The 15068-nt window shown below is 35.4% G+C and overlaps 1 protein-coding gene across 4 annotated transcripts in view; it reads right to left on the reverse strand.

Annotated features, from left to right (window-relative positions):
* Positions 1–15068, reverse strand: part of Ddr (discoidin domain-containing receptor 2) — a 312832-nt gene that overhangs the window by 295509 nt on the left and 2255 nt on the right. The window lies entirely within an intron of this gene.

Raw genomic sequence — 15068 nt, forward strand, 5'->3', positions numbered from 1 at the left:
TAATCTGAGTGGTTTGTGAAATTTTTAGAAAAAACGAAATTTTCTCTTTCAATTTTGACACCCTATCTTCGAAACTAAACCATTTCGTATATATGGCTATATGAAGTGTTTATCCTGAATTTATATGAGGGATCATCCTCTTGAAATCTTTTAAGTGCTTGGTACTTTTTGTATTTCTAAAAAGTAAAATAATAAAATACGAAATAATGCGAATGTTTTCGAGATATTCGATATAGAATGCTGCAATGTATGTGTTATGAAATACTACAATAAAAGAAGTTAATCGATATAGCAGCATCTATACTTATTGTTAGTGCATCGATAGATAGAACTAGAGAGATGCAATAGCATAGAGAATTTCTAGAGAAAGAACGAGACAAAGTACGAGGATTGTGCTGGGCTACCAAGGGGTGCCAGCAACCAATAGGAGTTGCATAATTCATAGCCCCGGCTACACCCGTCCCGGAATTGCGCTCCGCTTTCGTTGTGTGTTTGCGTAGTGTCAGAACAATATCGTCTCGCGAAAGTTTTGCGGTGCCGAGAATGCGATTTACGTCTAAATTGGCAAGGTTACAACGCGGTTACCACAGTTTATACGCGCTTGCATTGCAATCGCGCAAGCACAAAAGAATGCACGTCGGCGACGTAATACGTACACGTAACAGGGTGCAACATAAAATCATCAAATTTATGAATTCATGATACTACCAGAATATATCAGCAACTGGAGATATCCTTTATTATCAACTATAAAAATATTTCACATAAATAATCCACCTATCTCTCTTATCTAATAATATTATTTTCAAGAATAATAAAAAAAAGTAATAATAAAATATCTTAATATTAATGTATTCCTATTTATAACACCTCACCGCAAATGAGAAAAAAATATTACGTTATTAACAGCGTTACACACCTATCAATATGATACTGTAATATCCGAAATGGAGGTGACTTAAATCCCCCACGGTAGTGATAAAATTCCCATTTATGGGGACAAGAAGATAAAGTCCATGGTCGAATAGATATATCTTGTATACATATACAGTAATAATAAGATATCGATTGTAACACTACAGTGCGAGAATAACATCGAGTGGTCCCGGTTCACAAAGAGGATTTTACACTCTATGTATGTATAAAGCGTTCTCACGCTGGTAAATGCAACTACCGGAAACGTCAAGCTAACTTAGTAACAGCTAGCAAAGCATTTCTTTACAACACGTATAAACGATACTGGAATTCGATATCTCAGGGGAGCGAATATTCAATTATAAATTAGCTATTTAACAAAAAAATTATCCTGTCAATATGAAAAGAGCGACTTTCATCAGTTATAAAATTACCGAATGTGTAATTATAATAAAATTATAAGTTCGATCTGAATGAACAATTTTTTTGCAATACGTATTTCACTTTAATATATTTATGAATATTTATATAGAGTGCACTAAAACACCGGACAAGCTTGTTTTAGGACAATTAAAACTGAAAAAAGTCCTTTGCCGCGGCACAGCGTGATCGCATGACGCGATGTCTGCGGTAGCATTAGCGGAAAACTTTCATCCCTTTTGTGGCACGTTTGCCGGATAAATCCATTCTGCGGTCAGGTTTCGCTTTCATCTATATGTCGAGAGGATAATGGTTGTATTCCCAAACGGCCGTAGCGAGAGACTCGCTAAGAGAGCGTAGCAAAGCGAGCCCCACAGACGCCAATATATGTGACCGAAAGACCGAACTCGCGCTGTTCTAAATCTTTTACACCAGATGCGAAGATGATCAAAGGATTCCTACGTCCAAGTACGTACACTTACACGTCGTAACTGAGATATAAGGGAAAAAGATGTTATATATTTTTTTCCTAAAGCCCTTGCATCGTTACAATTTTATTGCCCGTTTTGTGTGTGTGTGTGTGTACCCACCCACATACACGATATTTATATATGCATATAATCCATTTATAAAAATCACAATTTTTTATTTTATATATTTAACAACATAAAAGCTTCTGTATCATAAAGGGTACAAAAGTCCAGATCGTGAGTGACGAATTAATAATTATAATTTCGGTAAAATAAAATAATTTTTATACTGTCAAAAGAAATAGAATGGAAAACAACTTGCTACTTTGTGAGTATAATAGTCAATTTGCCGCTGTGTTATAAAAAATAAAGAATAGTCTTCTTTTCATCTCTTTACGAAAGACTAAATAATTCAAATCTTATTTTAAAATAAAATTGAAAACAAAAAATTTAATATACATCAATTTGCTACTACAATATGAAAAATAAAGGATAACTTTTTTTTTATCTTTTTATGGGGACTAGTACATATTTTAAATCTTATTTTAAATAAATATTTTAAATAAACATTTTTTTGAAAGCGATTAATATTCTATAGCAATGCTATAAATATTATTATCATACAATAATTCTAAAAAAAATATGCATGTGGAAGTTTATTTTGGCCTACTTCCGCACCTTTATATTTCAGTAGGGAAAGATGTAAAGAACCGACGCTTCTCTCTCTTTCAAAGTTTTGGTCCTCTTTACTTATAAAATATAAAACATTCCGTCAACACTCGTGGGAACAAGAATTCCATATATTATTCAAAAACATAATCGAAACATAAAATATCTATTATATGCGAGTTGAACTACAGCAAATAATACACTCATTCAAATGTTCACAATACATACATATATTGCAAATAATAAATATATTTAAATTTGTTATTCAATTAGATGTTATACTACCATGAATATTAATTTATTATTTCAATGTGTGTTATATGTTGGAAATATTATTCACTATTAAAAAAATGTAGATATTTCCTTTTTTTGTAATATAGCAATTAATTTAAGTCAACTATAAGCAAAAATTACTAATATTTTTATTTCAAATAAATTTAGTATTTACTTTCTTTTATTATAAAAGAGATTTTCAGTCATTCTATATTCTATGTTTGCGACATGCAAATTCATTCTGTTTTCGCTCTCATATTCTTGTATAAAATTCAACAACGAAGTTCGCGGTTTAGTTTTCTGAAGTTTTTCACGAATAAAGTAATAAGAATAAATCGTCAAAGATATGAGCAGATGTTGGCTGACAGGGATGCTGCGGAAATGAGATGGGATGGATAATCCCATGGGTGTTGACGGAGGCCCAGCAGATATACGGCTTGTGTTAGTGCCTGCCCAGATCGTATTTGTTTTTGGCTAACAAGTCTACATCCCGATAAAGATTTCTTCTGACATATTCCCTGCTTACTGCTAACTTCCATGTAGTGACTTGATCGAACATTTCTGAACGATGAGTATGTTAGAAAAATTATTTGTAACAAAATCCGTGTATTGCAATAAATATTTTAAAATGCATGCAATCTACGTATCTATATGTAATAATTTTTAGTGTATATATCGAGTTATATCTTGTTTTAAGAACATTCAACAAATTGACCATTATATTTCAGAAATTGCAATCTATCTCTCACTCTCTGCCTTTCCTTTGACAGCGAATGTAATTGTCACTCTAATGAATTCATCAGTCGCGATTTAGAGGATGGATTTTTGGTGCAGTCAAAGCATTCGCCGTCATCGACATTGTTCTTGCTTTACGGCCGAGTCTAGCCACCCTCAAGCTAGACGAAAGTTTCACGACGTCCTCCTCTCTCCTATTTCCAACATCCCAGAGAACCTTCGTTCCCTCCACCTTTTGTTTTCAGACCGTGCCGCGAGAGCAATAAAACCTTATTATACCCGGCTGGAATTTCAATGGCGCTAGCGTAGTGCATGGTGGACGTGGAAACGCGAGCCAAAGAGGGCTGCGAACGATGTGATCGATGGGGACATACGTCAACCTAGCGGGACGGACAGGACGTCGACGTGGAGACAAGATGAGAGGCACGAGGGAGGTGAGAATGTCAGAACGAAAGGAAGAGAGGAAGAAAAGGTAGATGCGAGTCGGAAAGAGGGGTGCACGGGCTGCCAGGTGGCGGGACAACACCTAACTTGAATACAAATTACCCTACCGCCCTTCCATTGCTAATCTTACGGCGCTTCATCCCACGGACTGATGCTGCCAATCATGTCGACCTTCGTGGATTACCGTCGTCGACGAGGCATCGTCAAAGCACGTAATTCGCGATGGATTATTACGTCGCCTCAATCATATCGTCGATTCCTTCATCGAAATGTGAAAATCACAAATGCAATCGTAACTTCTAAGAGCAGATTCATACTACACTTTTGTTTTGAAAAGATAGATTTATTTGTATAATATATTTTTAAAAATTAACTGAATGTTTATAAATAAAATGTAATTAAACAGGGAAATGAATGTATTAACATATTTATAGCTAATATGATATAGTACAATAATAAATAATATAAGAATTTAGTGAAAATTATAAAATATACAAAAATAAATTTAAAGCATTCTGATATGTAGTATTGTTCATCGAAAGAAATGCAAAAGATTTAATCAGCATATGTCCGTAAAGAAACTGCATCGTAAGATGAGATTAAAATTAAAGCCTATTCTACAATGTGCTATTTGTTTCCTGTTTCTTGTTTTTTACCTTTTGCTTTTTTCGCCTTTGCAACCGTTTTATCGATAATGTATTTCTTGCTATTCCTTGTTTCTTTCGAAGTTAACGTTTATCTCACGTGATATAAAATAAAAACTCGGATAAGAAGCAAAAAGACAAGATATAAAAAATAGCAAAAAGCAGAAAACAAAAAGCACATTGTAGAATAAGTTTTAAGATCGAGAAAAACTATGGCGACTTCTATCGAAGAATTTCTTTTGGCTTATAAATACTGAGAAAAATGCAATATAATTACGATATTTATGATCCAGAAAAATTGTAAGGAAAATTATAAAATTTTTAAAAAGAAAAGCAAAAATTATTCTGATATTTCACTCAATCTGCAATATAATACAGTTGAAGTGCAAACTTTTGTTTATTATAATGTTTTAAGAAATTTCAAAGAGTAAAGAACTGATGGCATCATTTATATATTAATTATTTAAAACTCAAATTGTAAATCTGGCTCTATAAAAGTCTTCATAGCTTCGTAAAAAAAGGTCTCATGGCAAAATATTTCTTCTATGAGACAAAGTACAGATATGTATGTATCTGCAATTCTACACAACAGATACAAATGAGATGGCCTATTATTTCTGCCAATCCTTAATGTAAATTTTGTTGTATTTAAATTTTTAAATGCTTATGTAATAATAATAAAATTACTGATTGAAAAAAAATACAATACTTTGCAAAATATCTCATTTACTTTAAATCGTATTACCGTGTCATGAATTGCACGGAGAAGATTATCAGCGATATTATAAAGATTCTGCAGGCACATGTATCATTTTTAGTCACGTTTTGGAGAGAAATTAATAAAAGTGCATAAAATGTATTACTAGTGCCATATGACATCGATACGTGACCCACTGAATGGTCGCGTAGTAGAAATCGAAATCTGCCTTTCATAAATCTCTTCTGTAATCTGACAAATCCGGTGCTAATACGTCAAGAGACTCGTGCCGTTCGCGAGATGGTGGTGTATGTCGCGCGCATATACGACGCAATATTGTCCGCGAAGCTTCTATTGTTCGACCATTCGCATCAATCGGTGGCAGAAGCCAATATAGCCGCTCAGCGTATGTGTGCGCGCGTGTCTGTGTCAAATGTTCCGCCATAGATCCGAGCATTGTAATGGTTTGTTTAATACGACATTAGAAATTTGTTTCCGCCGACAGCTGCAAAGGCTGTGGCCATTGTGACGGCACAATGGAAACGCCTCGAATTCCCCGCGGTGTCCGGGAAGGGTGGGATAAAGAGAGAAATTTTCGTATGTATATGTCGGACAGAGAGGTGCGGCGGGATCGGCCGAGATGCAGAATGGAGGATAAATGCCTTGATCCGACCCTCGAACGAGCCCCCGAACAACGCTTAGTTCCTAGAGTGCACGTGTGCCATTTTCTCCATCTCCGCGATACCGTTCCTCGGAAATCTATATTTAAAAATTTAAGGTACTGCTCTCGCATCTACGTCTATCACCATTTACGTATCCTTCGTCTGTTCGAAGAAATACATGCTATTCTCGGATCGGACAGGAGCAATCTGTTTGGTTCAATGGAAGCTATCAAACAGCTGTCGATGACGACTTTGAATGAAATTGAATTTGAATGAAATTAAATGTATCTTTTAATAGAGAACCTGAAGCAAATATACTTCAGAATTAGCAATGAAAAATATATTCGAACGTGATCAGATTTGAATATAGAGGAGGATAAAAGTAATTTATACAAAATTATTTTAAGCGACGTGAAGATTAAATGAGGAAATGAAAAATGGATAAATGAGTTACACGAGATCTAGAGCTCAGCCAAAGCACATAGAACTTTCGTGACTCCGTCACTTCGTATAAGTTTCGTAGATCGATCGATATCTTTCGCAACTTCCTTCGCAACGCACGCGAGTTCCTTTTACACGGTCGCGTTCTAGGCCGCTCGTTCTCTTCGGAGATAGACGCTTTTCCAATTTTCCAGCAGCCATGAACGGGCTGGAACAATTTAGGTAACGTCGAGTCTGATCAAATAATATGGAGAACTCAGTCTGCGATATGGAGAGCGCAGTCTCCTTTTATGATCGTGTTCCAAATAGGTTCACTCAAACGAGCATCGCGAGACGATAGATTTTTCTTTCGGAACGTGCCTCTATCGCTGAATATCTCATCGAGTTTCATCTTTATGTTCTATAAATGATTCATTCTCGTCGACTACATCTTTTGGCGTCTTAACGCACCCTTAAATGAGAATTCGGAATCGATGATACATATTCAACGAGTAATAAGTAAAGAGATCGTTAGCGCGTTAAAAATATACTTTATGGCACGTCAATACGCTCATGTTAAATCTTCAAAACAATTAACATATTAACTAGCCGAGAACATCGATGAGCGAGAGGAAGGAATACAACCGCAGAAGCCAAGAAGGGTCTCTAAAGTATGCCAAATGAATCGGAGCCTGGATGCGATGGGAATGATTATCTAAGGAGAAATCTTGATTTAACACTCCCGGATGTTCAGTTGGAATGCAACCCGTTAGCCTAACGAGTCGTCAATGAATTAATTGATGCAAATCGCGTTAGCGAGGGAACATTCGGGCGAGAAGAAATGCATATATCCGTCAGAATCGAGATAACCTTAACGCGAGCAGTATTTCTTATCGATTGAAACACGTTGGAGAAAACGTCATTATCAATGGGCGGTGCAATGAAACGTACAAATGCAGCAGCGTTTGTATCTGAAGTTTCGATCATGTATAACGCAACATGTGAATATTTAGTGCACGGATTATTTGATGCAGAAACAGGTCCTTTGATATTTTTAATCACATCGATATAATCACATGACGAATAATCAAATATGCACACGTGGCAGTTGGCAGAGGAATATAAATCACGACAGTCAATTAATATACCGATGTGAACTATCTTTATATATCGAACTCGGCTATAAATTCAACGTTATAAATTATCACGCGCAAATAGCTGAAAGCTGCACTAAATATCTTTGATATCTAATATAAAATAACGTTTCTATAATAAACGTTACATCTATTCTAGAATATTCATTGAATTTAATAATTCTTACTATTTTTATTTATTTTAGTGATATTATAAAGACAATTCTTAGCACGGATGATAATTTTTTTTTTTACTATTGCACATGAGAGAAGTATATTTTCAGAGAGTTTAAAAGCGACATTTCAAACACGCGTTATAATTTTTACATACGGTAGCCCAACCCTCTCTTGCAACATGATATTCAAAATCTGCTGTTCATCTGTTGCTACACGTGACACGTGACGTATCGTCGTTACGATGCCTTTGAACGATGTGTTCCTGTAATCTTATACCTGCAGCGTTGCTGAGATATAGTTGCCGGTATTTTTTTATAGCCATCGATGAAGAAATATTCATGAGGCAGCATTTTTTAATCTCAATATTACCTATTCTTTTCGATATTTAATTAGTCAAAAAAATTGAAAGAAATTAATAAAGAAAAAAAAACAGTGAATCAAATGTGTATTCGGCTTAGGGAGTTTTTTAAATCTTGCGTGACAATTCCCTGGAGGTGGAACGCTATTAGCAAACCAAATCGCGGCGGTACCGAATATAAGAATCTCGAGGGCGTCACATCTATAGGACCAGCGAATCGTCGATAGAGCAACGAGAGCGAAAGAGATAGTTTAGGACAATGAGATTATGCAAGGCGTCGCCGTTCTGTGTACGCGCGCGTATACAGTTATGTACTTGGTACATCGTCGCGAGGTACGCCCTGATGAGACAATGAATTCAAGATCACGTCTCTTCTCCGGTAGGCGCGAACTTAAACCGAGTTACGAAATTAAGTAATTTATATTTATGTATTCACTGAGAGTGTAACGAGATAGGTGCGCGCGCGAGCGCGAGTTCTTGTCTTGTCGTTTGTAAAACAGGCAGTCCGCACGGCTTTCGTGTTCACGTTGTAGCGAAATCCCGCTGAAAAGCCGGTTGATTCCAACTTGAACTCGAAATCCATCTCAGTCGTATCGTGAATCCGTGCCATGCAAAACTTATCTTGACATGGATCACATCTCGAAATCACGCGAGGTGAAAAATGCGCAGCTGTACTCATGCACAAAATCTATGTCACATTTATTTAAACAATGGCTAAATAGGTATTCATAATCAGTTTTTATATTTAAGACGATTTTAAGTAGTCTTAAGATGTCCTAAGTCAATCACAAAGCCGCACTTGTATCTTAAGACATTACTTAAGACAGTCTTAAAATAAGAACGGACTGCCAATATCAGCCACAATGTTGAGGATGCCGAAAGCACAGTGTCATACGAATGTGTGTAAAAAGTTCGAATCCACGCACGAAATGTACAATAAGTTTATCCGAAATACAAGTATAAATCCAACTGAACGTATCACAGAGAAAACCTAATAAATCCAGGCGGATCAAACCAATTTCCTTTGTCTTATTTAATAACGTGTTGTAGTAAAGCTCCATTTGTCTTTGACAACGTTTTGTACATCAGCGAACGAAATTAGGAGATAAAGACACACGAAGCGTTATTTTCTCTTTTCGACTCCCCTTTTTCGCGAAAGTTCTTAAGCGACGTGAAGACGATCCCACGGGTAACTCATCGAGAGAGCCCGATGTGAGAAATTCGCCCTCGTTCGTCACACCGTGAAGGTATCGTCCACGTGGCTATGAGAAAGAGGATCACGTTCGTTGTGTTCCCCTCTAGGGGAGCACAGAAATACCCTGTCATCTCTTTCGTTGTCCTTGTCTTTCGAAACGCGTGCTTTAACGTCGTACGGATCGTGCCAAAATTACGTGTCGGAAAGCAAACCTGAGACATCATTACTCCTGAGAGACAAAAACGTTACACCAGCCGTAGGCATCCCAGGAATAAATGCGCCTCTAAAAAGGAAACTTAAAACTTGCCGTTGTCATTGAACCGTGAAATACATTGAAAATTTTGAGAGTCGAATCGATTGTCTTAAATTAGAGAGAAATTGACCCCTAAGGAAATTCCCTAATGCACATTTGGATTTGCGATCGATTATGCAGCTTGCAACTTGAAGCATCAACCGAATGGTGGCGCCAGCCATCGCGAATTTACACACAATGTTTAATAATGATTTTTTAAGTAATGCTTGAACAGATTTGTTTGTTCATATTAACAATATAATAATAAATATATGAATATAGCATAGAATACATTTTAATTGTATTATTGACATAATGTTATGTTAAAGATAATTTCTATCTAATTATTGGCAATTTTATGTGTTTAAATAAACATGCTAAAAAAGAAAAAATATAGACGGATAATTTTTAAAATTAATTCAAAATATAAAATAATAAAAAAAAATATAAATTATAAAATTTCATAGTTGTGATGGGCGGAATGCCAATAACGATCGATAACGCGTCATTTTATTTTCTTTTATCCCGCAAACCAACGGGCGGAATGAGCTTCAACGTTATTAATATCGCTTGTCCCGCGAACAACGCACTCTTTGTAACCCTCTCTCACCGGCTTTACCTGGTCCGGTATTCTGCATCGAATACCGGCCGCATAATTCACAAAACGATATAAGCCACGTAATAAAAGTTGCGTCATAGCCGATAGACGGGCGGGTTCAAAGAATGAGTGGAGATGAGAACAGCGAAATTTTTTCCGTTTCTCTCTCTCTCTCCCATCATGTATATAATCACGCAAACGTGATCGTGACTCGGTTTGCCAGTTTGGATTATTTACGCAACGATGTCGATGCGCGTCGGAGGATGGGCTCGTACATATGTACCGCATACACGTAAGTCCGGGCGAGTATATGCAAAACATGGGCGGAGCAGGCACAATCTGCACTGTCATCAACATACGCCAGAACACGACGTGGCTCTTCGTGACACATTGTATAGACGTCGTCCTATGTCGGTTACATTTAACCGTAAATGAATAATCGAAGTACTTCGTGCAAATTTCTCAAGAATTCCATCTTTTAAAAAAATTAATCATTAAGAGGAAATTTTTTAAAACTGCAATTCTGGAAGAGTTGTACTTAACAATGACACAAGACTGGATATCATTATTTTAAAATGAGATGTTTGAAAAAAATCGTCTGATTGTAGATTAAATCTGATTGAAAATAGAGACGAATTAGAATATTTTCGGTTAAATACATTAGATTATATCAATCGAGATTATAGTTATCTCAACTACAATATTTCTATAATCAGAATACATTCTGCTTGGTTCATTTACAACCAGACATTTTTCTTAGTGAAAAATTGTATTTTATTCTAATATTAAAAAATAAAATTGATAAATCAATTAAAAATACGCACTAATTATTTGCTAAATAGTACTCTTTAAATTTCTCGGAATAAAATCTCACTTCACAAGAATTAAAATACTACCACTGTTAAAAAAGATTCATTCCAAAGGAAAAAAATCTCACTTCTTTTTTTTGGAATAAACCTCATTCCAAAAGTGTAAAAAAATCTAACTCCAAAAAAAAGAGTGAAAATCTCTTATTCAAAAGTGAAAATATTTCACTCTTTTTCAATAGTAGCAATACTTTGACTCTTGTGGAGTGAGATTTCACTCCAAGAAATTTAGAGAGTACATCAGAAAAATGCAACGCACGTTTATAGCACAAAAACTAGCATGTCTACTACTAGGTGGTAACACAAGAAACGAAAGCACGTGCGAAAGGAAGGGTTTTCGTCCTGCCTGATGCAAAGGGACGATTTCTCGTAGCTCGCCATTATCCATGAACAAAACGTTAGATCTTGTATATATATTTACACACATTTAATTTTACCGGTATGCGTGCGTACAAACTCGCGTGTGAGGCACCTCGTCGCGCTCGCACATGCCCCACCCGTTTATCTTATCTCGAGTCTCTTATCAACGGTATATTTGCTCCCCCGAGGGCTCGGCGACCCGCGGGATTAAAGCGTCGAGCGACCAACAATGAACCAAGAAAATTCGTGCCTGCCGATGGGGCGATACTTCACGCGACGCGACGCGCAAAGGTGAACGTACACCCGATAGGAATGAACGATATGAAGCTGACCACACGCGCATGTCAACGAATCATGTAACGTGCTGATGCGTCCGACAATTTTTTTTCTTCTCATTTTTTGTGGCTGTCGCTTCTGGCGTTCGAAGCACGCTACGATCTTGAACGCGCGAAAATGTTGAACTTTTTATATAATCGCAATTTTTCACACGAAAATCGGACGGTCTAAAAAATATACGTAAACACGATTGGACATGAAAAACAGTTTTTCTAAATTTTCCAAAAATTTAGTTAGATACAGATTTGAAAATAATTTTATAGGATGTTTAAACTGGTAGCTAGAATATCAAAATTTTTTCAGCACTATCATATTTGAGATTCTCGCATAATTAATTTTGATGATACAAAATTATTTTCAGATCTGTAGCTAGCTAAAATTTTAGGTACTTCAGCAAAATTGTTCTTTCTGTACAGCTGTAAGAATAATCAGACCTAACATTAAAGATCTATTAATTGTAAGTGTTGTTACCCAGTGGAGCATCGTTATAAAATTTCACAAAACGCATACGAATAAGGGAAACGGTAGGAAAATGCGCAAATAGATTTCACAGCTGAGTCTTGCTCAGCACGCGAGTTATTCCCTCCGGCAAAACCCTTTGGAAGCAATAAAGATACCGCGCGGATTTCCGCCAGCGCTGCGAATCGCGAGACGCGGCTGAGTCATCGCAGCACAAACACTTTCCTCGATTCCGGCAAAAGCAAAAGAAACGCACGAGCGGCTAAACTGCTTCTCGTGTTCTCCATCGGACGCGTCGCGTCGTGAAGATTCGAACGTGTCAATTGCAGCCAAAGTAACGGGGACGTATTGCAAGAAGGACCGACGCGTGAGTAGATAAGCAAGCGAACTCGGCTCGTGCGGCCATTAAACTAAATTCTCGCTTCGACAGCTCGTTAGCCGAGTGCACGAAAACGTCCTCGAAAAACCAGCTTCAACGAGTTTCACGATTGAAAGTCCGTCGCTCGATTCTTCTTTCTTTTATGAAACTTTACTTCAATTGACCATCGAACGATTACACTTCTCTTCAACACGTGCAAATAATTTCCTTAAAAAATCATACCGATCTATCTATTTAGCTGAAAACTAAATTATAAATTCTCTTTGTCTCTAATTTCGCGCCCTATGATTCTAGATTTATAGCGAAGTGTTTTGGAACGAATTATATAAATTATTTTTTTAAACGAGATTTACATTTGAAAAAAGTAAGATAGTACTATTTTCTAAATTTTTTGGAGTGGAATCTCACTCTGAAGAGTGAAAATCTTGCCCTTCTTGACAAAGAGTAGCAAAATTTTCAATCTTTAAGAGTGAGATTTCACTTTAAAGAATTCAGAAAGTATTAAATGTATAACAGTGCCTCAATAAGTTAATACTTTAATATTGTATTTATTTTTAAGAAATAATGATATCTATTCAAGGTCTGTCTAAACTCGATTTTAATTGGGACTTCGTAACGTAGCCGAAACTAACGAACTCACGGTTTCCAATTCGAATGATCGTCAGAATGGTTACGTTGTTCTCCAACTCAAACTCCACGTTTTCGTACCTCGTTAATGGGCAACCACGAAGAGGAAGAAGAAAGACTCCGAAGATGGCACAGACCGATACAGAGTGAGCTTATGCCCATCGCGAGTCTTCTTCGAGAGAAACTGGAGCTTCTGTTTTCCCATTTATCAATGAAAGTACCGCGAAGGTAGAAGATGGGAGAGAGAGAGAGAGAGAGAGAGAGAGTAGCAACATGATAAAGAAAGAGTAGGAGAAAAGGCAAACAATTCACAGAGAAGAAGATAGAAAATAGAACCATTGCAAACTCATTCGATCCTAGAATAGCTACTACCTGTTATTTATTAGTTGTTTTGGTATAGATCCGGATCTCTTTATCTATAAAGTCACACTGCTTCTAGATAATTGGGAAGAAATCTTCTAGCAAACGAAATTGAGAAACGAATCTATGTTAATCTTGCAAGAGCCTATTAAATTTTTATGCTATGAAATAAAGTACAGAGAGAGAGAGAGAGAGAGAGAGAGAGAGAGAGAGAGAGAGAGAGAGAGAAAAAGTTTCTTGTCTTTAATTATATTGCAGAATTTTTAGTTTCTTATTATATGGCAAAAATATTGTCTAATAGCAATTTTTTTCTATTATAATAAATAATTAAAAAGATAATTTAGCGAGATTTTTTAGAAGAAAAATAAAATTGTTATTAGAAAAAAACCGAATTATGTGTAGTAAGAGAAATAACTGAATTATAATAAGTTATAAATAGGAGAGACTGGAGTCAAAAGTAACACGGGTAAGCTGTAACATTTAAACATAAAAAAATATTATAAATAAAATACAAAAGCATAAGGAACAGATAGAAGTTTATAATATATTTATTATAAGTTTCTATCTCTTTCTTATATTTGCATATTGTTTATAACATTTTTTTATATAAGTGTTACATGTTATATAAAGTTACATAAATTGTACCCCAGTCTCTCCTACTTATAACTATTAACTTATTATAATTCAATTATTTCTCTTACTACACATTACATTTTGGTTTTTTCCTAAATAAACAATTTTATTTTTTTTTTAAATCTCGCTAAATTATCTTTTTAATTATTTATTATAATAGAAAAAAATTGCTATTAGACAATCTTTTTTGCCAAATATATAAGAAACTAGAAATTCTGCAATGTAATACATATATAAGAAACTCCCTCTCTCTCTCTCTCTCTCTCTCTCTCTCTCTCTCTCTCTCTCTCTCTCTCTATGCTTCTCCCCCCATATAATAAGTTACAAGTATTATTGAAAAAAATTAATTGTATTAATAATAAAATCGCAATTACAAATGATATATGTTATTAAACAGAAGAATAATAAGAAATGATCGCAAAAACATTTTTGTGTAACGAAGCACTTTGCTTCGATTGACTGCAGGCTAGCTATGTTTTACGAAGCACTTGATCGTAAAGAGAATCTGCTTCACAAATTAATTTATTGGGATAGGTTCACAGCTGCCTCGATAATTTTTTTTACTCGCGCGATTTCAATGATCGCATGTCTTTACTACTAAAGTATTTTTCTGGATCTATAATCTCATAAAACTCGAGCACTATTGATTGATTCGCGCATTTTTTAATAATGGAATATCGTTTAAGATAAATCTAATAATTAAATGAACCGGGGAAAGTCTTTAAACATGAAAAAATAAAAAGAATAAAATAAATGGAATAACTAGAATGGAAAAAATAGAATAAGTAGAATTACAATCTTCAATCATTATAAAATACGTATAAATAATACATTCTCAATTCAAAATTAATTTGTTTTGCAGTAAGTATAATTGAGCAATTCTAATTTTAAGCAGATCTATATTCTCACAAAAAATTATTAAATAAAAAATAAGAATTAAATCGCA

Source organism: Acromyrmex echinatior, chromosome 15 (assembly GCF_024713525.1).
Source record: "Acromyrmex echinatior isolate Ae372 chromosome 15, ASM2471352v2, whole genome shotgun sequence".
In the NCBI taxonomy this organism is placed as follows: Eukaryota; Metazoa; Arthropoda; class Insecta; order Hymenoptera; family Formicidae; genus Acromyrmex; species Acromyrmex echinatior.